General features: G+C 39.9%; 1 protein-coding gene across 11 annotated transcripts in view; it reads right to left on the bottom strand.

The window, feature by feature from the left end:
- The window catches only part of LOC138165081 (ecotropic viral integration site 5 protein homolog), a 219,197-nt gene that overhangs the window by 169,724 nt on the left and 22,300 nt on the right, over positions 1-27,173 (bottom strand). The window contains exon 1 of one of the 11 annotated variants that reach the window (XM_069093223.1): positions 19,972-20,198. The exons of the other annotated variants lie outside the window; for them this stretch is intronic. The gene's annotated coding sequence lies outside the window, so the exon portion shown is untranslated. Of the gene's footprint in view, positions 1-19,971; positions 20,199-27,173 lie in introns of those variants that run through there. 11 annotated transcript variants of the gene reach the window in all.

The raw sequence follows: 27,173 nt of genomic DNA, 5'->3' as shown, positions 1-27,173 counted from the left end.
CCAAATGTGAGTCCATGAAATGGATCTTGAGTGACATGTCACATCTCATTACTTTATGAGGTCTTGAGAAGATCACTGACAATTTCTTGTTAATTTTTTGCTTTGCAGTTTCCCAAAAAGTTTATGGTTGCCTTTCAAAAATGATTTCCAGGCAGCTCCTTCAAATTTATTCAACTGTTCTTCAAAATGTCTGTCTTTCATTGATACTCTCATCTGAGGACCTACAAATCTCTCCTCTTTGATTTTAGGTGCACTGATTTTTGGAAATTTATTTTCCAGACAAATAAATATCTCACTTAGACATTTCAATCCATCACCCTGACATATTTTTCTCAAATCAAGTTTAGTGCTCATTTAATAGTAAGAGCTCTCCATGACTAAGCAGTGGCTGGCTCAGCAGGGAGGGGAAGAGGCCAGGCATTTATTAAGCACTTACTATGCCAGGCACCGTGTTCAGTGCTTTACAAATGACGTCTCATTTGATCCTCACGGCAGCCTGGTATGGTAAGAGGTATTATGATCCCTATCTTTACAGTTGAGGAAACTGAGGCAGACCGAGGTTACTCCATTGGCCCGGAGCCCCACAGCTACTGAGTGACAGAGGTTACATTTAAACTCAAAATCTTGACTCTGGGTCCAGTATTCCATCCTCCCACCCCCACCCCCGTCCCCCAGCTCTCACATTTTCCTGTCCTGAAATCAGTTCTTTCCTTTGAGAGTGTTTTCTAATGCAGTGGGGGTTTTCTCTGTCAGTCAACAAACACTTGTTCAGTACTTAACTCTGTGCCAAGCCATGCTGTTTCATTCAAAACGAGAGCAGCACTATCTGGCTACCTAAACTGTAATACTAACCAAGAGTCATTTTTTAATGCCCAGGGATATGCCAAGTGCTTTAAACACTTGAGTGCCTTCTTGCAAGAGATTCCACCCTTTTAGTCCAACAACGAAAATTTCAGTTGGATTTCCTTAAAAATTAAGTTAGTTCATTTTGCTGCTTGCGTCAATAAGGACGTATGGCCAGAAAGAGGAGGCCTGACATGGGCCTGCTTTAGTATGCGAAGATTGTTCTTCACTGTGTAAAACAGATCTTAGAGCTAATGGCTGATCTGGACACTGTAAAGTATACCAGAAACCAGGTGAACGGTCTTTTTGCTCTTTCCAGATCACAGAAACCTCAAACCACAGGTGACAAGATCCCTATATCCAGTTAATTAATATTCTAATACAAGTGACAGTACCCAAGTGAGGGCCAAGCCACCTGCTCATCACCTGCCTTAGAATCAAAACAGTGCTCATCTGTGAAGATTCATCTCTGAAACATTAAAGCTGGCACACAGCAGACTTAACAAAAAACCATTTAAATGTGTGATAGAATTAGGGGGCCAGTGTAAAGGTAAGGTATGCCCGAAATCTGAGAAGTATAAAGCACTTGAGACAACAGTGTTAGAAACAATATCACTGACCAGTGACCCTAGCACACACACAACGGAGGGAACCGTTGGCCAAGGCTGGGCTTCACTGCCCGGCTGAACATCAGGGAACACATGCCAACTACATAGCACTTGCAAGCTAGGACTTCAAGAAGCATGCAGGGAAAAGTTAACTAATGCCTTCTTACCACTCTCCTACCAAACCACACTTAATTAATGATCCAAAATGAAAAATCTGTATCAAGTCACATAACTCAGTAAAAGGAGTGGACAAATGGCCACGCTTTTTAACATAAAAAACTACCCCCACATACAACACCTAGGAATGTCCACATGAAGACAGACATACCTGAACATTTAAAATGGACTTCAGCGACAGAATGAAAAAGCACTAATTAAGCCCTTCACATGATTCCAATAGAGTGATGTCATTCTGGCCCTCTTTGAGAACAAAAGACAACAATCATGAACCACCGCCATCTAGGATCATGTCTTGTACACAGCAGGTGCTTAATAAATGCCTGCTGATACACAGTACACAGCATACCCCTTTCATGATTTGTGGATGTAAAAAACAGGCAAAATGGAATGGGCATGGAAAGAGGGCAGTGTGCCTGAGAAGACTCTAAGCAGTTTCCCAATTAGAAAAAGGAGTTTCTTATGTAACCTCAAGTAGCTCCTGGGGATTTCTGGTTTTGAAGCATGGATTCATTTTGCATTATATCACCAATGTAATAAACTGAGGACCAACTGATACTAGTGCCTTGCAAGAGTTTAATAAACAATGAGCTGAAGCAGTCTGGCAGCCTCTGGAGACTGAAGAGTATGGACCTTCTAGGAAGGTTAGCACACCTTGCAAAGAGATTTGAAGGAAAACCAGGCTGAGCTGAGGTTTAATTACTCAAATGGAGTTTACAGAATCCAGGATTCTCAAAGCATGTTAAGTCAGAACAAGTCAGGGTTTTTTTTTTTTCCCTCATTCCTTTTTTTTTTTTTAAGCAATCGGGGTTAAGTAACTTGCTCAAGGTTAAACAGCCAGTTATTTCTGGGTGTGGTGCTAAGTATCTGAGCCCGGATTTGATCCCCCAGGTCATCCTAACACTGGGGCCGGTGCTCTTACTCGCTGAGCCACCTGGCCGCCCCTAAGCAATTGGGGTTAAATAACTTGCTCAAGGTTACACGGCCAGGTGTTTCTGGGTGGGTGCTAAGTGTCTGAGCCCGGATTCGATCCCCCAGGTCATCCCGACACTGGGGCCGGTGCTCTTACTCGCTGTGCTACCTGGCAGCCCCTTTTTTCCCCATTCTTGAATAGCCTTGGTTCTGTATCCACTAGCACTTAGCACTTAGCCTGGCACACAGCAGGTGCTTCTACTAAGTGACTGTAAGAGAGGAAGACTCAAAGATGAGGCCATCTTTTCATAATTGACAGTCTGGTAACGGAGCAGCATCTAGCATTATAAAGCAAGGGTGAGAACTGCAGGGCTCTGGAAGGTATGGAAAAGATATCAGGCAAGCACACACTCATCAGCACCAACCACTTAAAAGCACTATCACCTGATCAACTTACCAAGGAAAAACAGGCTAGAAAGACAGCCAACTAAGTACCAGCAGCACAGGTGGAGGGGAGGAAGGGTTTGTCCAGAGATAATTTACTAGGGACACAAAGGAGGCTACCAAGCTACTGTGTTAGCATGGCAGTGCAAAGATCTCCGAGTAAATGAGATCAATTCTACCTTCAGACCAGTTGGCCCTTTCACACATGCCTGAACTGATCTACAAAGCTCAATATGTATTAACTGTGATGTGGGACATCAGGGCTCAGAACCCGATGACTCCATCCCAGCTCCCTAACACTGAAAAACTGTGACACCTGGGAAAGTCCTGTGACCCTTCTGAGCTGTAAAGTGAAGATAAATAAATGTCCTTTCCAGTACTGGGGTGAGGATCCAATGAAAGCCACTGGGTGGTATATAACATCTACTTCTGGACATGTGGAACAACAAAACACGTTTAATCTCTCTTCCTTGGCACAGTTCTTTACTTCAACAGAGTTATCACGTCCTCCCTAAATCTTCTCTTCCACAGGCTTGATACCCCCATTTCCTCACGTGGCACAATCTCAAAACTATTGTGCAGGACAAACTCTGTAATAACCACAACAAACACCATATTATAGGAAGTCCAAAAAATCCTCAGAAGTCAAGAGGATGTTATAAATGCCCATATGCTGCAAAGTGTCCTAGAAACCAAGACAAACATTTGATTCCAAACCAATTTAATTTGGTTATAATGAGATCAAGAATTTTTAAAGTACTTTTAAAGATACTACTAGAATGTTTCATTTGCTTCAAATTTACAAATTTTACTCCACTTACATCTAATTACGCATGATCCTTCTACATGATTTTATATATCAAAATAATCAGGAACTTTCTTAAATTTCATAATCAAAGACATTCATATTACTACATACTCTCTGCTCTGAAAGGGCTAACAAAACATGTATCATACAGTAGGATGATATATATAAAACTATTTTAATTATACTATGATATTACTAAAGCAACACTAGGAATCTGAATATATCACTTGATACCACCCAATAATTCTAAGCTTAAAGAATGGCACAAGCATACCAGAACATCTGTTGTAAAAGTTGGTTTCCTAAAAGTTTATCAGACTAGTGATTAAAAGTTAATCTCTAAGCCCCAAAAAGGAAATCTATATGGAGTCATCAAACTCACAGTGTCTTAGCCAAAGGTATATTAGTAGATGATACATTAATTGCATCAAAGTCTCAAATATAAACTCTATTACCAAACAAATGTAAACCTTTTGGCATTTAAAGCACTACACTCTGGCTCCACCTATTTTTATAACTGTTATCCATGCCTCCCTTTCACACACTCTACCATGCAGCCAAATTGCGCTTCTGGCTGTTCCTTCTACATAATACTTCATCTCTGCAAGCTCCACACTTGCTGTCCCCAGGGGGCTAGAAAGGACTCCTTTTTCACCTCCATCTCTTGGAATCCCTGTTCAAAAGAACATTAAAACTCAGTTCAAATGTTACCTCCTACATTAGATCCTTTCATGACCCCTACTAGCAACAATATCTCCTCTCCTCCAAGTGACATAGTACATATTTTAGCAATATTTATTCAGTCAATCCTCAACATTCTCACACTGGCAACTGAGCACATTCACAGCTATGCAAAGTGAAGAAAAAAATGAGAAGCCTGATGCAAGTTTATATCCAGAAAAAGGAAGAAAGTATTCATAAAAGCATTTATGCATCTTCTCCAAAAAGTGTTAAATTAACCTCTCCAGTGCAAAATGAAGGAACTGGGGAAAAAAATGGAAATGGAAAAGCAGCTGTTTATGAGCAAATGAAATGGTGGTTGCCCCTGTCGTCTCCGGGGTGCTGGGCCAGTGAGGCCCCAGGGACTCTCCTGAGGAATGTGCTTTTCATCAGGAAAACAGTTCAACTACAGAGCCAAAAAGAATATTAGAGATGGCGATGTTGGCCCTTTCCCTCTCTTACCTTGCAGTTTTTCTGATATCCCTTCCCTTCTGAGGTTGCTTCTCCTCTCCCCTGCATTTTATGGGTTATTTCATGGTTAATGTATTAGGAAATGTAATTAATGTTTTGTTACAAAGAACTACAAGTATAAAAGTGTATTTTCAGCCATCTCCAGCAAAAGATTACAGTTTTTGGTGATCACGGGAACCCACCCATTTCGCATAGGCTCAATGTATCACCATTTGCATTTCTTACCTTTTTACCTTGCCCTTTTTCAGTAATGTTACTCTGCGAAAGTTGAGGCCTGACTGTACACAGCGGGTGTTGGCCCTTTTCCTTTTTACCTTGCGGTTTATCTGATATCCCCTCCCTTCTGAAGTAATATGTACATGTACTTTGTTACTACTGATAGAATGTAAGCTCCTTGAGGGCAGGGCTTATTGGTTTCTGTATGCCTGGCACCCAGGGATAGGAAACAGAGATAAGTGATTGCACTGGTGCAGGGTACTCCCTCTACTAAGGCAGCTCAGCACTGAGGCCAAGGTGCCTTGCCCAGGAGTACAGAGCCGGGATGTGTCAGACATTTGCTAGCCACTACCACTTTGTGTCGACCTTCCTGGCACAGCAGATGCTGAATACTTAATACCCAATTTACAACCTATCAGATCCTGCAGTCTACAGAGAAGTTATCTTCTCCCAAACTTCTCTTCTCCAAGCTAAATATCCCCAGTAGCTTCAGTTTGATCCCTCTGCAGTATGTAGTATTCTATCCTGGTCAACCTCCTCTGGACATGCTCCAGATACTCAAATTTTATTATACTTTCCAAAACATAGCATTTAAAACTGAATACTCTCAATACAGTCAAACCATGGCAACATACAGCAAGATCGCCTCCCCATTCAAAGCTGTACCTCTCAACACAGACTAAAATTACACTAAGCACTTTGGGCCAATATCTCACAGCATGGGTTCCTAGGAAGGCTGCCCGCTAAAACCTCCAGGTTGCATTCACTAGAGCTGTTTTCTAGCTATGCCTCCCTTACTTTTTCTTGTGCAAACTGAATTTTTGAAACCAAGTGTAATGATAAGAATAAAAATAACTGTACTTTATAATAAAAAATAAATAGTACTTTAAGATTTGCAAAGCACTTCAGTATAGGACTAAAATTTCTATCAAATGTCACCTTACTAGATTAGATTCAGGACCCTGACTGTTATCCAATACATCAGGGTCCCAGCTTCTTTGAATCTAAAAATCTGATAAGGATGCCCTCTATAGTCCCATCTAAGTCACTTCTTCAAAATGTTAACCAGAGCATGGCCAAGGACAGATTCCTGAGGCACTTCTATGGAGACTATCCTGCAAGCTAATATCAAAACCATTAATAATTACTTTGTGAGTCTGTTTAGACATTCAACTAGTTCTGAATCTACCTAACCATACTACCAACAGTAGTAAAATAATGCACACCTGAGAGGGGAACAGGCAGAAGAAGCCATCCACTAGAGAGGAGGAGAACAGCTTCAATGACAAAGATATTGCTGAAAGGGGTGGCAGCAAAACAAGTATCAGCAAAGAATCAATGATTTCCTAGCAGTACTTCCTAGAGTGAGAATAGGACTGGGAAAATGGATGGTGGGTAGGCTGATGATTAGCAGGGTGGAAACAGAGAAGGAGAAGATGGTAAAGGAATTAGGTGTGAAAGATGGTGAATTATCAAAATAGCCAAGACTGAAGTCAAAACAGGGAGTAATTAAATGAATGACAAGGGAAACATCTCAGGAATGGAGGTCACACTGAAAGAGAAAAAGCAAATTCAAAATTTATCAGATGGTAGGAGAGAAACAACAGTTGGACAATGGGATCACAAAGAGACACAACTGAACAATAAGGACAAAAACAAGCAGGAGATTCCAGTCAAAGAGAGGAAATTTCTTTAAAGCATAGTAACTTCAAATAATACTCCTATCTCATGTGTGACCCCTCTCTTTGGGTGACTAAAGAAGATTGGAAAAGGTGGTCAGAAACTAGAAAAGGAAGTCACCAAAGTATAAAGGACTAGAGTGGAAAGCACTACCACCTGCATGCTGAAGTCATTGAGGAAGGTCAGCAAATGACAGTGATAAGCAAGGATCAGAAGGCATGACTTCAAAAGAGAAGTTATTGAGATCAGTGGTCAGAAGAAGGAAGTGGGAGCGGGTAGGTAGTAAGGCATATGCAGACTCCTCCTCTTGGCTCTGAGTTAAGGGGTTTGAGAAAAGAAATAGGCAGAACTGGAAAAGATGGTCAAGGGAGAAACCCTGGCTTCAGGTAGAAGATGAATGGGGATTCTTAGGGGGCACAGCTAAAGGATCAGAGTCAGGTTAAGTACTGGGCAAAAGGGTTAGAATGAATAAGGAAGAAAATGGGAAAGACACAGCAATAATAACAATAGCAAGGGACACATCAGGAAATGACTAAAAAAGAAAACAATAAAACCTTTAAAACAAAAGAAAATGTAAGAAAAGTATATACAGACTTTTGTGAACTAAAGTCTGTATCTTTCTTTTTGGCTGGCTGAGACAGAAAATACAAGGTTCTATTTTGTCTATAAAGTATCTAACATACATGTTTAAATGATTCCTGAATTCTGTAGCAGTCAAAACTCCTGAGATCACTTAAAATCATTTGAACATTGTTATCAGTCAAGCATGATAACCTAAGCATTTGCCAATGTCACAGGTGTCTTGTATGGAATCCAAAGGAAAGTTGGTTCCTTTTATCAATGGAAAGGCTTTCCAAACACTCCTACTCATAGTGTTTAATTAAATCAAGTTCCAGGGGCACCATATAGCCTCCCCAGTTAAATCCATTGTGTTTAGTCATGCCCAACTCTTCGTGATCTCATTTGGCCTTTTCTTGACAAAGCTACTGGAGTGATTTACCATTTCGTTCCCCAGCTCATTTTACAGTTGAGGAAACTGAAGCAAACAGGGTTAAGTGATTTGCCCAGGGTTACATAACTAATACCGTGTTTCCCCGATAATAAGACACTGTCTTATTATTTTTTTGGACAGAAAAACACCAGAGGGCTTATTTTCAGGGGAGGGCTTATTTTAATGAACATTGACAGCAATTTTAATAAACAGGTAAATGTGAACAAAAAAATGTACCTTTATTCAATAAGCAAATCACTGGGGAAGAACAGGATGACACGCTCACTGCTGCAGCTCTGATTGGCGCAGGGGATCACCTTCACTACAGTAGCAATCTCAATAGGGCTTATTTTGGGGGGAGGGTTTATTTTAGCGGAATCTTACACAGTAAGGGGAGGGCTTATTTTCGGGATAGGTCTTATTATCGGGGAAACACGGTAAGTACTGAGGTCAGATTTGAACTCAGGAAGAAGAGTCTTCCTGACTCCAGGACCAGCACTCTATGTACTGTGCTACCTAGCTGCCCTGGTTAAATCCATAGAAATAGCAAAAAACAGTATAGCCATCTAGAGCAGAGGGAAAAAACATATAAGAAACCATACATGAAAAATCCACATTACCTTCACTGATATGCTGTGACAAGCAAGTCACTGAGTTAATCCACATACATATGCTGGGAAGGCACAGCAGCAGGAGAATGACTAGAAATAGCTCAGACTTCATTACATCTGTGAAATGGCAATGCTCCCAGGGAACCCAAATTGCCTATATCTGTAAATACACATCTCTGTAATACCACTATATATCATATGGCATCAGGAGAGACATTATATTACCATGTTTCCCCGATAATAAGACCTATCCCGAAAATAAGCCCTCCCCTTACTGTGTAAGATTCCTCTAAAATAAGCCCTCCCCCGAAAATAAGCCCTATTGAGATTGCTACTATAGTGAAGGTGATCCCTGCACTACACGCTACATTACGGTAACCTCTGTATGCACCGTCCCCTCCCTTCCCCCCGGGTGAAACGCACACCACGCTCCAAGCTGCATCCAATCAGAGCTGCAGCAGTGAGCGCGTCATCCTGTTCTTCCCCAGTGATTTGCTTGCTGGCGCCATTGAGAGCAGTACCGCAGAGGAGAGCTGAGGCAGGACAACATAAGCCCTCCCCTGAAAATAAGCCCTCTGGTGTTTTTCTTTCCAAAAAAAAATAAGACGACAGTGTCTTATTATTGGGGAAACACGGTAGTATTTTAATCAAAGTCTCTCATCATAAACCCCAGAGTGTAAGAAAGTATAAATAAATAGGCGGAACAATCTGACAAGGCTAAATACACAGAGGCAGTCCCCACATGGAAGGGATCAATTCTCAAGATATCTAAAGACAGGCAGACACTCAAGACCGGGAAAAATCTGGGATGGTACTGCTATCAAAAAAAGGCCATCCAGAATTTATCCATAGGGGTGACTAGGTGGCGCAGTGAGTAAAGCACCGGCCCCAGAGTCAGGAGGACCCGAGTTCAGTTCCGGCCTCAGACACTTAACACCCACACAAAAAAACTAGCCATGTAACCTTGAACAAGTTACTTAACCCCAACTGCCCTCCAAAAAGCAAAAAAAAAAAAGAATTTATCAATAGGGGAGACTAGGTGGTGCGGTGAATAGAGCACCGGCCCTGGAGTCAGGAGGATGTGAGTTCAAATCTGGTCTCAGACACTTAACACAAAAATTAGCCATGTGACCTTGGACTAGTCACTTAACCCCAATTGCCCTCCAAAAAAAAAAAGAATTTATCAATAACTACTGGCCCAAATGGCCACTTTTTTAATGAGAAAATAGACACACAGTGAAGGCATTCATCACAAGGGCAGATAGGTGGCATGGTCCTGGAATCAGAAGGACCTGAGTTCAAATCCAGACCCAAATATTTACTAGCCATATTACCCTCAGCAAGTCACTTAACCTTGTTTGCCTCAGTTTCCTCATTGGTAAAATGAGCTAGAGAGGGAAATGGCAAACCACTCCAAGTGTCTCTACCAAGAAAAAACCAAACAAAGTCACAACAGTCAGACCAACTGAAACAACTCAACAACAACAAAAAAAACAACATCCTCCCGACTTTGGGAGATAGGTACTATTATTATCCCATTTTATAACTGAGGGACCTGAAGTTAAATAATTTGCTAAATAATAATTTAAATTAAATAAATAAATTAAAAGGGTCATACAACTAGTAAGTGTTTGAGGTCCTACCTGAACTCAGGTCTTTCTGATAACTCCTCAGAGGCAGGGCAGAGAAGGGACTGTGACTACACTGGTACAAAGAGGAGCCACACTAATGAGATCACCCAAGTATGACTAAGACTCTCCCTCACTTGCAGACGGCTTTGTTACCAACCCTGGCAGTTCCATTAAAGCTTTTTAATCCTACTTTACCTGAAACTGCTAAGGGTTAAGTGTTCTAACTGTTTTCTATTTCTTCCTCTTCTCATCTCAGTCCTGGCACATCGACCAAGAAACAATTTCAAATCAGAATAACTCACCTCACATTCAGCAAATTGGTAAAGATGTCAAAAGCAGTGAAGAGTTAATGTTGAAAGGGTTACAGTGAAAGAGGCACATTAACACACTGCTGTTGGAGCTGTAAATTATTACCATCATTCTGTAGAGCAATTTGGAATTCTTTGAATAAAGTGATTAAAATGTCTACACCCTTTGTTTGAGATTCCGCTCCTTGGTATATATACCCCCAAGGAGTTAAGTGAGAAAAAGAAGCAGCACTTTTTGTGGGAGCAAAGAAATAGAAACAAAGTCGATGCCCACTGGATGGAGAATAGCTGCACACTGTGGTGTATGAATGTAGTGAACTATAACCATGCTGTACAAAATGATGAACACAACAAAAACAGAAGCATGGAAAGACTGACATGAATTGATGCAAAGCGAAGCAAGCAGACACAGGGAGCCAATATACACAAGGATAAAGGAACACACATGGAAAGAACTACCCCTCAGCAATAAAAAGCTAATGTTGAAAAATCACAAAGAACAAGGGTGGTCCCAAAGAAGAAATATGAGATGACATCTCCCCCCACCCCTCTGAAGCAGTGAAGGCTTCGGGTAGGAAACACTGCATAGACTGTCGGAATTTTTTTTCAATGTGTTGATCAGTTTTGTTGATTTTTTTCTCTTCTTCCTCTTAAAGAAGTTGTATAATAAGACTGAAAAGGTAAGTTGGGACAAGGTTGCAATAGTCTTTAAACGCCAAAGGAGTTTGTATTTGGTCCTACAAACAAAAGGGAAGCCACTGAAATAGTCTGAGCAAGGGTGGGCCTTATGCTTTAGAAATTACATTTTGGCAATTGTGTAGAAGATGAATTGAAAAAGGGAGACTCCTGAGGTAGGAAGAGTAATTTAGGAGGCTCCTGCAATTATCAGAAATATAGTCCGGACAGGTAGAATTATGCAATTTTATTTTCTTTGCTACCCAAAAGAGAAAAATAAAATTCCTCCCTAGATAGCAACAAAAATCACAAAGGTACATTCAGGTACATTCAACTAGTCCCTTTGCCTCAATATGGACTGAAAATACACAAACAAAATCAACACACTATTACAGAAAAAGCACTTAAGATATACTATTACCAAATGGCATCAGGAAATCTGAAAGAGTGTTACTCTTTATCAGTTGTTTTAAAAACCCCATCACTTGGGGCAGCTAGGTGGCACAGCGAATAGAGCACCAGCCCTGAAGTCAGGAGGACCTGAACCCAGGCCTCAGACACTTAACATTACTAGCTGTGTGACCTTGGGCAAGTCACTTAACCCCAGCTGCCCTGCCTTCCCCCTCCAAAAAAAAAAAGATAACCCCATTACCACTGTTTCAAAAAGTCCTATGAGGCAGAGACCTAAGTTTGTTTCAAAAATAAGAATAATAGTAAGAATCCTTTGGACAATTTAAAAATAAACACAATTACACATAAGACTATAACAAGGTATTAAAATTCCTACTTTAAAGTCAAGAGAGCTATTAAAAGGCAGAGTGGAGAGAGTGACCTTGAAAATACAAGAAAAAGCAGTGGCTAGGTGGCACAGTGAATAATAGAGCACTGACCCTGGAGTCGGGAGAACCTAAGTGCAAATCCAACCTCAGACACTTAATACTTAACTAGCTGTGTGACTTTGGGCAAGTCACTTAACCCCAAATGCCCTGCCCTCCCCCCTTCAAAAAGCAAAAAAAAATATATATATATATATAATAATAATACATGAAAAAAATCAACCATACTTCTTACTCAGAATTAAAGAATGCACAAAAGCAAATAGGGTACCATGAAGTAAAGCTATCAACAAACTAAAATAGACAAACAGCTAGGCATAGGATGTCCCAGACCAGCTCTGTTCATTAAGCATGTAAAATTTCCTGGGCCTCAGATTCCCCATTGTTTAAGTAGGAGATTTAACTGAATGATCTCCAATTTCCCCAAGAACATTTTTCTGGATGTTTTTAAATAAAAAATCCCTAAAATAGACACAAATGGATTCCAAGGATTACAGGATTTAGAAGGGCCTAGAGGGCTCATATCAACACTTGCCTGTCCCCCATCTTACAGATAAGGAAAGTTTAAATAACGCCTCCAAAGTCATACAGGCCGTGAACAGGAAAACAAGCTCAGCCCAAATCTTCTGACTCCAGCATCAGGCATTCTTTCTCCCACAATCTGGAAGCAAAGATCAGCTGGAGCAGCACGAGCACCAAACTCCAAAGGTCTTCTTCTCTGTTACTTGTTTTCGTGAATCTTCACAGTTTCCTCACATGACATCTCACATCACACACCTCATATCAATCGTTCCAGAAGATCTGTTTTTATTCACAAATATTCCTCTTCTTTGTCATGGAGATGGCAATGGTTTTTCAAATCTTGTGCCAGTACAGAATAAGCTCTGTGGAATTTAACTGACAAAGCCTGTCTAACATTTACTGGATGCCCACACACGTGAGGCACTGAGGATACAAAGACAAAAATGAAATATTCCTCAAGAAGCTTACAATCTACCAGAGGGATATGACACCCAGACACATAAATACAACATAATACAATACAAGAGACAGCAAACAGGACCTGGAAAAGATCTACTCTAGAGGGTCTACTCAGAACTGAGCAATGAAGGAGGAAACGGACAGTACATTGTGTAAAGACATGGGGAAAGGAGGGAGGCAGTTAGGTAGGTGGTTCAGCAGATAGAACACTCTATAGGCCTCAGATACTGGCTAGCTGTGCGACCCTGAGCAAGTCACTTCACCTCTGTCTGTCTTAATCCAATGGAGAAGGAAATGGCAAATCACTCCAGTTTCTTTGCCAAGAAAACCCAAATGGGATCATATGACTCCAGAACATGGCTAAACAGCAACATAGGAAAAGGAGAGGGCACACCCAGTAATGAGCAGGTGTGTGTGTTACTGGAACAGATGGTGCATGAGGGAAATGAAGAAATTCCTCCTAGAAATTCTTTCTTCCTTAGCATTTTTGGGGAATCTTATGGCCCAAATAACCTGAGGTCTTTCAGGTTCTGTCATCTTTGCTTCTAACATACTGAAGCCTTTCTCTACACTATCCTTTGAACCTTGTTCTGCTGCACATTCTGCCATGTCTGCCAAATGTTCCTTTGCAGACTTTTTTCCCACTGATTCCTTCGTACTTTGTACTGTTTTCTCCAAGTTACTGACATTTCTTATTTCTTTTTCCTTTTTTTCAATTCTAGAGCTTATTGATAGACCAGGAAGGTAATTGGGAGCCAGACTGTGAAGGGTTTCAATGACAAACTGAATATTTTATATTCTGTCCTGGGTCAATCAATCAATAAACATTACTAAGTATCTACTGTGCCAGGCACTGTGCTAAGCTCAAAGGCTACAAAAAGAGGCAAAAGACAGTCCCTGCTTTCCTGGAGGGCTCAGAGTCTAATGGGGAGACAATATGGAGGCAAATACATACAAAGCAAGTTATAAATAGGAAATAACAGAGCGAAGGCACTAGAATTAAGAGTGGTTGGGGACTTTAGATGGAAACTAAAAGAAGTTGTGGAGGTCAATGACTAGAGCAGAAAAGAGACAGCATTCCAGGCATGTGGGACAGTCTAAGAAAAGAGTCTGGAGTTGAGAGATAGAAGATCTTGTTTGTGGCACAGCCCAAAAGCCAGTGTCACTGATGTGAAGAGGACATGTTGGGGACTAAGGTATAAGAAGACTGGGAGGGGGCTAAGTTATAAAGGTCCTCGAATGCCAAACAGAGCATGCTGTAGGCAGTACAGTGAGCAGGCGTGATATGGTTGGCACTTTAGGAAAATAACTGGTGACTGAATGGAAGATGGAATGGAGTGGGGAGACACTCCAGGCAGGCAGACCACTGCAATAATCCAGGCATGAGGTGATGACGATCTGCACCAGAGTGGTGGCAGTGTCTGAAGAGAGAAGGAGGTGTATTCAGGAAATGCTGCAAAGGTAACATCAGCAGGCCTTGATAATAGCTTAGAAACTGGGGAGAGAGAATAGTGAGGAACCCAGGAAGCCCCTTAAGTTGCAGGTCTGAAGGACTGGTGGGATAGTTTTGCCCTCCACAGTAATAGGTAAAGTAGGAGGCTGAGGGAGAAGTTGGGGGAAAGATAAGGAGCTCTGTTTTAGACATAATGAGTTTAAGATTCTACTGGAGAAGAGATGTGGGAAAATTGGGACACTAATGCACCATTGATGGAGTTGTGAACCAATCCAACCATTCTGCAGAACAACTGGGAACTACACCCAAAGGGCTGCAAAACTGTGCATACCCTTTGATCCAGCAATACCACTGCTAGGTCTATAAACCAAATAGATTAAAAAAAAAAAAAGGAAAAGTACCTATTTGTACTAGGTTATTTGCAGCAGGTTTTTTTTTTTTTTGTGGTGGCAAAGAAGTGGAAATTAAGGAGATGCCCATCAATTGGGGAATAGTTGAGCAAGTTCATGGATACATGTGGTACAGGGTACATGTGGCCCTGGAGTCAGGAGCCTGGGTTCGGATCCGGCCACACACACACACACACACAAAAACCTAGCCGTGTGACCTTGGGCAAGTCACTTAACCCCAACTGCCCTCCAAAAAGCCAAAAAAGAAAAAATGAGTATGTAGGATGATTTCAGAAAAAAACCTGGAAAAGACTTAAAGAAACTGATGCAAAGTGAAGTGAGCAGAACCAGGAGAACACTGTACACAGTAACAAGTAATACTGTATGAAGTTCAACTCTGAATGACTTATTCTCAGCAATATGATTCGAGACAATCTCAAAAGACTCATAATGAAAAATGATAACCACCTCCAGAGAAAGAACTGATTGTGACTGACTGCTGACTGAAACATACTACTTTTCACTTTCTTTATTCTTCTTTTTTTTTGGCTCAAGTCTTTTTCCACAAAATGACTAAAATGGAAATGTTTTACATTGCTGCATATGTATAATCGATATCAGACTGCTTACCAACTCAGGGAGGCAGGAGGAAAGGAAGGGAGAAAAAGAAATTAGAACTCAAAATTTTAAGAATGTTAAAAATTGTTTTCACATATAAATGGGAAAAAAAACAAATTACTATTTAAAAATATATATCTACTAGACATTTAGTTTGAGATGTCTGAAAGATAGTTGAACATGTGAGACTGGTGGTCAGCAAAAAGACTGGGGCAGAAAAAGTAGATTTGAGCTTCATCAGCATTGAGATGGTAACTAAATCCATGGGAGCTGATTGAGATCACCAAGTGAAGAAGTACAGAGGGAAAAGAGAAAAGGATCCAGGAGAGAACTCTGAGGGACCCCTACAGTTAGATGGCGTGATCTGGAGAAAGATCCATCAAAGGAGACAGAGAAGGAGCAGCCAGATAAGCAGGTAGAAAATCAGGAGAGTGGTATATTGAAAACCTATCAAGGAGAAGAGGGAGATCAACAGTGTTCAAAAGGCTGCAGAGAGGAGGAAAAGAATGAGGAAAAGAAAAGACCTTTGGATTCTGCAACTAAGAAACCATGAGTAACTTTGGAGATGGAAGTTCTAATAGAATGATATGGTCAGAAGCCAGATTTGAAGGAGTTAAGAAGAGAGAAAGTGGGTGGCATCTATTGTAGACAACCTTTTTGAGTGTGGCCATAAAGGGCAGAAGAGATATAGGATGACAGTTAGTGGGAATAGAAGGATCAAGTGAGGAGTTTTTGAGGATAAGGAGACATGGGCATGTTTGTAGGAAGTAGGAAATGAGTCAGTAGACAGAGAAAGATTAAAAATAAGTGAGAGAGTGGATTGACAGAAGGGGCAATCTATTAAAAGAGAAGGGATGGAGTGGGATCACTTGAACAGGTAGAAGGGTCAGCCCTGGTAAGGAGTAAGTCCACTTTATCATATGTGAGACAGGAGTGAAGGAGGACATAGTGTCAGAAAACATCTGAATGATGAGAGATTAGGAAAAGGGAAGGAGTTCATAGAGAATGGTCTCAATTTTTTCTGTAAAACATGAGGCAAGGTTCTTGGCTGAAAGGGTGAGAGGAGGGAGACCCATGGGGGTCTGAGGAGGGATGAGAAGGTTTAGAAGAGCCACTGTGGAGAGTGGAACAGTGAGTTCATAAGGGAGGTATAGTAGGATTTCCTAGCAGCAGTGACGGCCCAGGTTAGGTTGTGCAACATAAATTTGTAGAGGATCTAGTCAGAACAGTTGCATGATTTCCTCTACTTCCATTCAGCTGTACATGTTTAGAAGCAGTGGCAAATTATGGGATTAATCCAAAGCTTACACTTGTTAGGACATAATCGGCAATATGAGTGGTCCAGGGATTCAAAAGAGCAGGACAGTGTAGAGCTGAATTGGTTCAACAAAGGGTCAAGATAGGGAGAAAAGAAACAGACTAGTGTAAGAAAAACTGCCTGGGAGAGAGTTGAGGGGTCAAGGGATTAGAGATCATGGTGAGGATAAACAGCAGGGTTTTGTAAGGGAGGGAAGAGGGAAAGATAAAAAGCTAATAGGTTATTATTGGATAAGAAATTTCAGAATTCTTGAACTTGGAGGTGGTATATTTGTGGGTGATGGCAAGATCAATGGAATGACCGTCTTTGTGTGTAGTTGAAGTAAGGTGGAAGAGTAGCTCAAGGGAAGTAGGTTGAACAACTGAGAGGTTAGAAACTTTGAGGGAAAGTAAACATCAGGTCAAAGGAATTCTTGCCCCCTTTTCTTCCTAGAGGCAGTAGGGTACCACTGAAGATTAGGGGTAGGGAAGTGACAGATTTATCAAGCTGACAAAATTTGGATCCAGGCAACAGCCTCTGTGACTGCTTTCTGAAGATCTGGTCAGGGAAGTCCAGAGTGCCTCTCCCTCCAGAAAGGTGAATACCAGGCAAACTTTTCTAAAACCACAGTAAGAGTCATAATGGCCATACAATGAGGTGAAGAAGGGTTTCAGTCCATGGAGGAAGTACCTACGCAAATGAAACCATGGATCCTTGAATGAATAAATGAAAAGATGAATGATAACACATGTATTAAGGGCTTGCTATGTGCCAAGAAATTCAAGTAGAAAAAAAATCAGACCATCTCTCAGAGAACTCACACTATAACTGGAGAAAACAACCCATAAAAGATGGTTCAGCCTCCAGAGGGATGAAAAGGGAAGTCTTAAGGGTAGAGAATCTCAAAGAGATGACAACGTCCAGATATCTGTTTATTTCGTCAATGAGTCAAATGACAGAATCTCGGGTTGGAGGGCACAGAGGCAGGTCAGGTGGTAATGAGAAGGGAACAAGTATTTATTAAGCACCCACTATGTATACAGAACTGTGCTAAGAGCTTTACAAATATTATCTCATATGATCCTCACAACAACCTTAGGTAGGTACTAATGTTATGTCCATTTTACAGTTGAGGAAACTAAGGTAAGACAGCAGATGAGTGACTTGGTCACTAGTGATTGTATGAGACCACATCTGAACTTGGGTTTTCCCAAGCTCAGGTCCAACGCCTGATCAACACCTAGAAGATGCTGGGACGCAGCAGAGGCGGCCCAGACAGTAAGGTCTAACAGGCTCAAGCCAGTGACCATTCTCCACTGCAGTGTCAGCAGTCAGGCAGCCCAGCAGGGTTCTGGCCACTCCTGTAGAATGGCACTGAAGGACTGAAATATAAACATTAACAAGATACAGAGTAATCTCAATATTGAAAATGAAGACATGAGCTTTTACTTTATGATAAAACAGGCTAAAACACATTATAGAACAGTGGTGTCAAACTCAAACAGAAACTGATCCCTATGGACAGGATATTTAGAAAACCCCAAATTAACATTACCTATGTTGTTCTGTACTTTTATTTATTTTGTTAAACATTTCCCAGTTACAGTTTAATCTGGCTTGAGTCCACTCAGTTTTATCTGAGAGTTTGACACCTCTGTTGTAGAGGACTTGTATGAGCAGAAATAAGGGAGAGCCAATCCTATATTGAGAATGAGAAATAGCAGATGGACAACCCGAGAGGCATATTAACATTCACAAAATAACAAAAGGGTATGAGGAAGGTGTAATAGTAATGGAATTTAAAGATCCCCTGTATTGGCATAGTTGAGTGTTAAAACCCAGAGCTTGTGAATCCCACTTGTGGGATGGACTTGTTGACATGAAAAGAGAGTGCTGAACTGGGAGGAGCTGGTGACTTAGATTTGGAGAGACACAAGAACTTTTTGGAAGCAGCACTTTTGGAGGCAAAGAGAGGCTGAGAGGATTGCTGAGGGCCACTTTGAATTGCCCTGGACTTTTGAGACCTGTCCCGGGAGCTGGGTGAAAGACAGTCCTGTTGTTGAAGAAGTCCTGGAACCTGGCTGTTGGTTAAGAGCTCCTGAGACTGTCCTGCAGACAGAGAGTGAATACTGTCCACTGGTGAAAGCCAATGCTGTTGTTGCAGAGGTCCTGGAACCCTGCTGTTAGTTCAGAAGCCCTGAAGAAGGATTTTCTTGTTGTATGTTTATAAAAATCCTGGAAGAGGGTTTTGCTAATGTTTTCAGGGGTCCTAGGACTGTTCTGCAGACAGAATGAATTAATGAGGACCCTGGCAATGTATCTTGTGGCCTTGCTAAGCTTTGTCTCCCCAGGAACAAAAATTGCTGAGAACTTGCCTTGGGTCAAGATGAAGAAAAGACCTCTCTTTGGGTATTAAATGCTGTGCTTAAGATTGTTGTAACTCTGGGATAGATGGCCTTTTCAGTTGTGATCCAGGGTTGGGAAACTTTTGACTTTTTTGCTCTGGGACTGACCAAATGGATGTACTTTGCTTATGATTGGAAACTAATCTCCATTTGAGAAGAGGGGCTTTGTGATTGACTAAATGAACGTACTGCCTAGGGGTGGAGTAGTACTTGGATATTATTGAATTACACTTGGTGAATGCTGTATTTTGAATTATGCTACATTTTTATTTTCTCTGTTCTTAATTTGTCACTGAGTAAAATGGAGAGCAGCTATGCCGGTATTTTGAACCTTGGGAAGTTGCCTTTGCTTGGCATTACAAAAGGCTTCCAGTGGTCTGGGTAGATCTGTGAGAAGACAGCCAACAACTGCAGAAGACATGCTGGAAACTTTGTGTCCCCTTTGAAAACAGTCTAGTAAAGCTTATAGACTTTTTCAGAATAGTATTTTTAAATGCATAAAATGAAAAACAAAGGGTAATTCTTTGTACATATCTAACATCCAAAAATTTTTTTTAATGAAATGACTTTTCTTAAATAATTTTTATAAACCACTTCAAGAAGTCAATTAAATAAACCAGATATTTTTTCTCCTCAAAACTGATTTCTCATCTACCAGACATAAAAATTAATACTATGCCTGCATATGAATAAGCTGAAAATTATACATCAAAGCAGTAATTTTACAGGCAAGTCAAAGACAAGGTAACATTTCTAGTGGTACCCAGAAAATTAAGGGATTAGGGATTAAAGTGTCCAAAAAGAATGGCGAGCCCTGAAGAGAAATATATGCCTTCACAATCTAGAATACCTTAGCTTTACTTTTAAAAACTCAAAATGGGCAAATACCAACAATACCTGGAGAGGTGAGCAGAAAAAGCTGTCCCCTCATGTTTCTACGTATTCGATCTTGGTTTGTCTGACAACAGCTCTTCAGAGCCAGTCACAGGATCTTTCTTGTATGCGTCAGACGGTTATGCTTTAGTCAATGTATTCTGCTTTTCAATGTCTGTTACTCAATGCTTGTTACATGAGTTCTATATGTACCTAATAAAACAAAGTCAATTAGAATCCACAAGGCAAGCTGAGTGAAACACTTCAATGGCTGGCCTTTCCTATTCAATCCACCCAACAATACTAAAGCAATAAGTAAATTAAGCTGACAGAGGACTTTAGATACTAGAGTTCTCTCCATGTTTACATAATTTCCTGCTCTGGTGTCCACTCCTCTTTCCTCCCACAATCATACTTTCAATTCTTCCCTTTTCTAAGTGTAAAAACATTATTATAAGTCAGGAAGGATAAATGAGCTCACCACAGGGACAAAAACCTGGTATTCAAGGGTATCATAACTAAGCAAACTTTACATTGCTTTTACAGTGGTTGGTATTCCTACATGCTTCTCAAGATACAGAAGCAAGTGATTTTATCACCTTAACCTCCAAATTTAATAACTTATAAGGCTTAAATAACTTATAACAATAGATCTAGAGCTGAAAGATACTTCCGAAAGAAGAATTTGGACAATCTTGGAGAAATTACAAAGTTCTGTTAATGAATCCAAGTTTCTTCCTTTTAAAAAAGACTTCTCTCTTTAATACTAATACTCTTTTAACATCCAGGGCCAGCCCCAAAGCTGCAAAGACTCGAATTTAAATCCTGGCTGTGGGGCTCTGGGAAGAGAAGATGGGAGGCTTGCATCTGAAGAGGGAATTTCCTCATGTGAGAGTCCCCTAGACTACTGAGATTATAGGTCCAATCCCCATAATTACTCTTAAAGGTGCCACATGGCTGCAACACAGAATTCCAGAATCTTAGGAAAATTAAAAGTGGTATTTATAGCAGCTCTTTTTGTGGTGGCAAAGAACTGGAAACTGAGGGGATGATGGCTCATCAATTGGGGAATGGCTGAATAAGTTGTAGCATATGAATGTAATGGAATACTATTGTTCCATAAGAAATGATGAGCAGGCAGACTTGAGAAAAACCTGGAAAGACTTACACGAACTGTTGCTAAATGAAGAGAGCAGAACCAGGAGAACATGGTACATAGTAACAGCAATATTGTGTGGTGACCAACTTTGATAGACTTAGCTCTTCCTCAGCAATGCAATGATTTAAGACAATCCCAAAAGAAACATGACGGGGCAGCTAGGTGGCGCAGTGAGTAAAGCGCCGGCCCTGGAGTCAGGAGGACCAGAGTTCAGGTCGGGCCTCAGATACTTAACACCCACACAAAAAAAACTACCAGTGTAACCTTGGGCAAGTTACTTAACCCCAACTGCCCTCCAAAAAGCAAAAAAAAAAAAAATCATGATGGAAAATGCCATCCACATCCAGATAAAGAACTATAAAGTCTGAATCAGATTGAAGTAGACTATTTTCTCTTTCTTTTTTTGTTTTTTGTTTTTTCTTTCTTATGGCTTTTTCCTTTTGTTCTGATTCTTCTTTCACAACATAACTAATATGGAAATATGTTTAATATGATCATACATGTATAGCCTATATCAGACTGAATGACCTCAGAGAGGGGAGAGTGGGGGAAGGGGAATTCAGAACTCAAAATCTTATAAAAAATGTTGAAATTTTAAAATAAATTAATTTTTTAAAAGAGAAAAATTAAAATTGACAACCTTCCAAATAGCAATAGAGAAGCTTCAGTATTATGTGAACAGGATGCAACACATTTCAAACAAAAAGTGATCCAGAAGAAATTGGTGTGAGGGATGTCAAAGAAATACATAAACAAGAGGGATGGGCTGGCCACACATTCGGGTGGGGGGAGGGTGCTTCTGGCCTTCTTGTGGTACACTTCACTGGCTGGGCATAGACAGGAGTACCACAGGGTAGGAGTCTGGGCTGGAAGAAGCCTCGTACCCCAAAGAAGGGAACAGACCCACATCCAGGAGGGCACAAGGCCATTCAAGTATTTAACTATCACTCCCAATCCACGCTATCCCTGGGCAAGGCTGCAGACATGTGAGTCATGAACAGCTTAACAAGTCCTGGGAATCACTTGAAGCACTGAGGTCCAATAAACTTGCTCAGTCACACAGTAAAGGTCAGAGGCAGAATTTGAACCCTGGTCTCACTAGATCCAAATCCAGAACAAATGTACAATGTTGCCTCTAAATATACTTTCTTCATGTATGGAATAAACAATCCTTAAAACTTATTTTCTTGTTCTTAAATAATTATTCAGTTAATCTAAAAGCAAATTTTAAAAGGGTTCTGTTATGAGTCTGACTACCTTCACAAGCTAATAAACCTACTTCACTCAAAAAAATCTAATGACTCCATCTTCTGCCCTTGCTTTTAAATTGGATCTGAAAGTACCTATATACAATCCATAAGACCAAATTCAAGATAGTGGTTCATTTTAGAAACAAAACTTACTATCCTTTTGAAAAATCATTAAGTTTTCCTTTTTTTCCCCTTAAAAATCATTAACCAAACTCACAGATTGCATGGGTAGCAAGGAATATATTAAGAGGATTTTTAAAAACAGTTTTACCCTAACACCCGTTAGCTCTCCCCATTTTCAAATAAACATCTTTCATGTCTCCTGTCGGACAAGTCTTCCTAATCCCCAAGCAATTCTAATTTCTAAAACATCTGAGGTCACTCTTCTCTCACCTTTTTCCTCCATTCCAACAACAACAACAAAAAACTTCTCCTAAAATTGTTCCTTAGAGTTGCAGCTTTCTCTCTTGCTGCATCAACATTCTAAAACCCCTATGGGCAAAAGCTAAAAGATGCTGGATTCAGCTACCCCAGAATTAAGGGGCTTCCTGAACACTAAGTGCTGACCCAGAGAAGAAGGAAATCTGTCCCAAGACACATCTGGCTCTTTTCTTAATCAGCGGAAAAGAAGACCTGATTGCATAATGGATTGAGGATTGTTACATCCCTCCAATCCTATTCAATCCAACAAGCATATATTAAGTGCCTCCTATGTGGAAGGCACTGGGCTGGTTGTTGGGATAGAGACAAAATTTTTTTAAAGCCTGTTAAGTCATTTTATGGAAGCTACAAGCAATGTAAAAAAGGTGTCAAAATATGCTTTGGGAATTCTCAAAAGAATGATCCAATTAAAGAAACTAAGAACATAACCAAAAATCACAGAATCAGTTGCATTAATCCCTAGATTCTAAAAACATACCAGAAAAACAACCTGCAAATAAACATGAAATTCTTGCTACTGCAGTGAACTGGATTTAAACCTGAAAGTGAAGAACACCTATCAACCTAGAATTACAGAAGCTTAGAATTTGAAGGAATCTTAAAGGCAAAGATCAACTCCTCACAAATGCATGAATTCCTTCTTTAACACCCCAGTCAAGGGCATCTCCAGAAACAAAGATTCTATCATCTCATGAAGCAGCCCAGTCCATTTTTGTGTCATTTTAAAAAATAGTAAAGAAAAAGATAAAATCCACCTCCCTCCCTTTACCTTTTAATCATTGATCCTATCTGTTCTCCCCCTTACAAGGGACCCTTTGCTGGCCCTGAGTGCAGGACCCTGTTGCACTGCCCGCATACAGTTCCAAATCACAATCCCAGGAAGAACACTATCATATTCACACTCATATAGTGCTTTAAGGTTTTACAAAGTTTTTTTTTTGTCACAAAAACCCTGTAATGGACGTCATGCAAGTACTTTTGTGTCTAATTACAGATAAGGAAACTGAGGCTTAAAGTCTATAATTTGTTCATGATCATACTGCTAGTAAATGCTGATACCCAGATAACATGACTTCAACAAAAAACTTTTTTTTTTGTTTACTACATCCTAAGATCTAAGTAGCCTTCCACTGCACAAGATCTAACCAGTTTTTGCAGTCAGTCAGCCAAGCACCCATGTGTCAGGCACTATGCTAAGACTCTGGGATACAAAATAAGGCAAAAGTTCCCATCCTCAAGGAGATTATATTCTAACAGAGACAACATGTAAATAACTAGGTATGCTTAAGTGCTAGATTTAATGGGAACTAAGAAAGGAAGGTACTAGCAGCTGGGAAAGATCCAGAAAAGGCTCCTACAGGAGGTAGGATTGGGAATGAGCCTTGAAGAAAGCCAAGAAAACTAAGATGACAATGGGGAAGTGCAGACTAGTGAAGACTGACAGCCAATGCAGATGGAGTGCTGTTTGAGGAACTGACTACAAGTGGGCCAGCAAAGCTACAAAGCAGTGTGCATACAGGAGAGTGAAGTATAATAACAAGGGCCAGGCTGTGAAGAGCTTCAAATACCCCAAACAACACATCACAGGAGGTCTGGGAAGGTGTTACATAGGTAAAGTTACACTTTAGTTTCCTTCATTTTGGTGGCTAATGGAGGGAGAATTGAAGTAAGAAGAATTATAGCTACTGAAATAGGCCAGGTAGAAACATCACTTGGGGGAAATACCTATCTCTAAACTCTTTGATCAATAAAAGAGAGAAAGAACAGATCAAAGAACAAAACAAATCAAGGAATTCAAACAAAAATGTCTAGAAAACCAACTAATTTAAAACCCCCAATTAAACACCAAAATAGAAATCCTGAAACTCAAAGGACAGAGTAACACAATTGTGAGTTTAAAAAAACATTGAAATGAAAAATAAAACTAGGAGCTGCTTTTAAAAACTAAACAATAAAATAGGTAAGCTGGTAGTTAATTTGGTTAAGAAAATGAACAAAAACCAAGTAACCAGTATAAAAAAAGGAAACAGGTAAAATCATAACCAATCAAGAATAAAAATAATTATTAGAAGTTATTTTACCTAATTATGTGCCAAAATAACTATCTAGATGAAATGGATGAATGTTTACAAAAATAAAAACTGCCCAGATTAACAGAACAGGAAAAAAAAAACTTCTCCCATCTTGGGAGAAGAAATTAAGCAAGCCATAAATATGAACTCCCAAAGGAAAAAATAAACCCAGGACCAGTAGGACTTACAAGTGAATTCAACCAAATAGTTCAAGAAGAAGCAATTCCAATACCATATGTTTTTAAAAACAGGTAAAGAAAAAATCCTACAAATTCCTTTTATAACATAAATATAGTCTTGATACCTAACCCAGGGAGAAACAAAATTTTTTAAGAAAGACTAATTCTACTAATAAATACTGAAACAAAACTTTTTTTTTTAAAGCAATTGGGGTTAAGTAACTTGCTCAAGGTTACACGGCCAGTTATTTCTGGGTGTGGTGCTAAGTATCTGAGCCCGGATTCGATCCCCAGGTCATCCCGACACTGGGGACAGTGCTCTTACTCGCTGAGCTACCTGGCCGCCCCTTGAAGCAAAACTTTTAAGTAAAATATTAGCAAGGAGATTACAGCAATGTATCACAAAAATCATAAATTATAACCAGGCTGCATTTATATCAGAGACACTGGGCTGGTTCAATATCAGTAAAACTCTAAGCATAACTGACCATCTGATAAACAAAAACATCATTATTTTAATACATGAAGGGAATTACTGAAAAATACATTCATTCCTGTTAAAAACATTTTAGAAAAGGTTAGAAAGCACAGAAATAAATGGACAGCTTTCCTGAAAATGTTAAGTAGTATCTATTTAAAACCAAGAGTCAATATAGTCTATAATGGAGTTAAGCTAGAAGTCTTTCTAATAAGATCAGAGATGAAGGATGGATGTTCATTATCATCATATTATTCAATATTACACTACAAATGCTAACTAAAGCAGTAAGACAAGAAAAAAGAAACTGAAGAAACAGGTATAGTAAATGAGGACTATAAGCTATCCCTTTTTGCACATAATATGATGGTTTACTTAGAGAACTCCAGAGAGTCAACTAAAAAAACTAACTGAAAGAATATAAAACTTCAGCAAAGTTACAGGATATAAAATGTTATTCAGTCATATCCAACTCTTCATTACCCCATTTGGGATTTTCTTGGCAAAGATACTTGGGTGGTTTGCCATTTCCTACTCCAGCTTATTTTACAGATGAAGAAATTAAGACAAACAGGGTCACACAGCTAGTAAGTGTCTAAAGCTGGATCTGAATTCCTGAAGATGAGTCTTACTGAATTCTGGTCATCTACTCTATCCACTGCACCACCTACCTGCCCTAGGATATAAAATAACCCACACAAATTATCAATATTTCTGTATATTACTAGCAAAATCCAGCAGGAAGAGATATAAAATATTTGGGAGTCTACTTGCCAATACATACACCGGAACTCTATGAATATAATTACAAATCACTGTTCACACAAGTAAAAATAGAACAAAATAATTGGAGAAATATTAATTTCATAGCAGCTAGGTGGCACAATGGATAGAGTGCCAGGCATAAAGTCAGGAACATTCCTCTTGCTAAGTTCAAATCTGGACTCAGGCACTTACTCTGAGACCCTGATCAAGTCATTTAAACCTACTTGTCCCAGTGTCCCCATCTGTCAAATGAGCTGAAGGACATGGTAAACCAGTCCAGTAACCTTGCCAAGAAAGATCTGGACATGACTGAAACAAGACTGAAGAACAACAGGCCAACATAATAAAAATTATTTATTTAGTGCAATACCATTCCGATTACCAAAGAATTAATTTACAGAGCTAGGAAAAATGATAACAAATTTCATCTGGAGAAACAAAAGTTACAGAATATCAAGGCAATCGATGAAAAAATGAGAAGGAAAAGAGACTAGCAGTAACATCTCAAACTATACTATAAAGCCGTAGAACAACTTGGTACTAGACAAGAAACAGGGAAGTTGATCAAGTGAACACAACAGTCTAGTGTCTGATACATCCAAAGATCCCAGCTACCGGGGCAAGAACTCAGTACTCAACAAAAATGGCTGGGAAAACCGGAAAGCAGTCTGCCAGAAACTAGGCAAAGGCCAACATCCCATACCATAGACCAAGATAAGTTCAAAAGGAGTACATGATTCAAACATAAAGAGCCATCATAAGCAAATTACTGAACATGGAAGAAATGATCTGTCAGAGAAGCTCACATGACAAAAAAAATGGTAAATTTTTACTACATAAAACTAAAAAGTTGTTGTACAAACAAAACCAATACAGTTAAAA

The sequence above is a fragment of the Petaurus breviceps genome, unplaced genomic scaffold, assembly GCF_028583685.1.
Source record: "Petaurus breviceps papuanus isolate PSGF00001 unplaced genomic scaffold, PetGlider_PUasm1.0 207, whole genome shotgun sequence".
NCBI classification, from domain to species: domain Eukaryota; kingdom Metazoa; phylum Chordata; class Mammalia; order Diprotodontia; family Petauridae; genus Petaurus; species Petaurus breviceps.
This window is presented reverse-complemented; position numbering and strand designations above follow the sequence as displayed.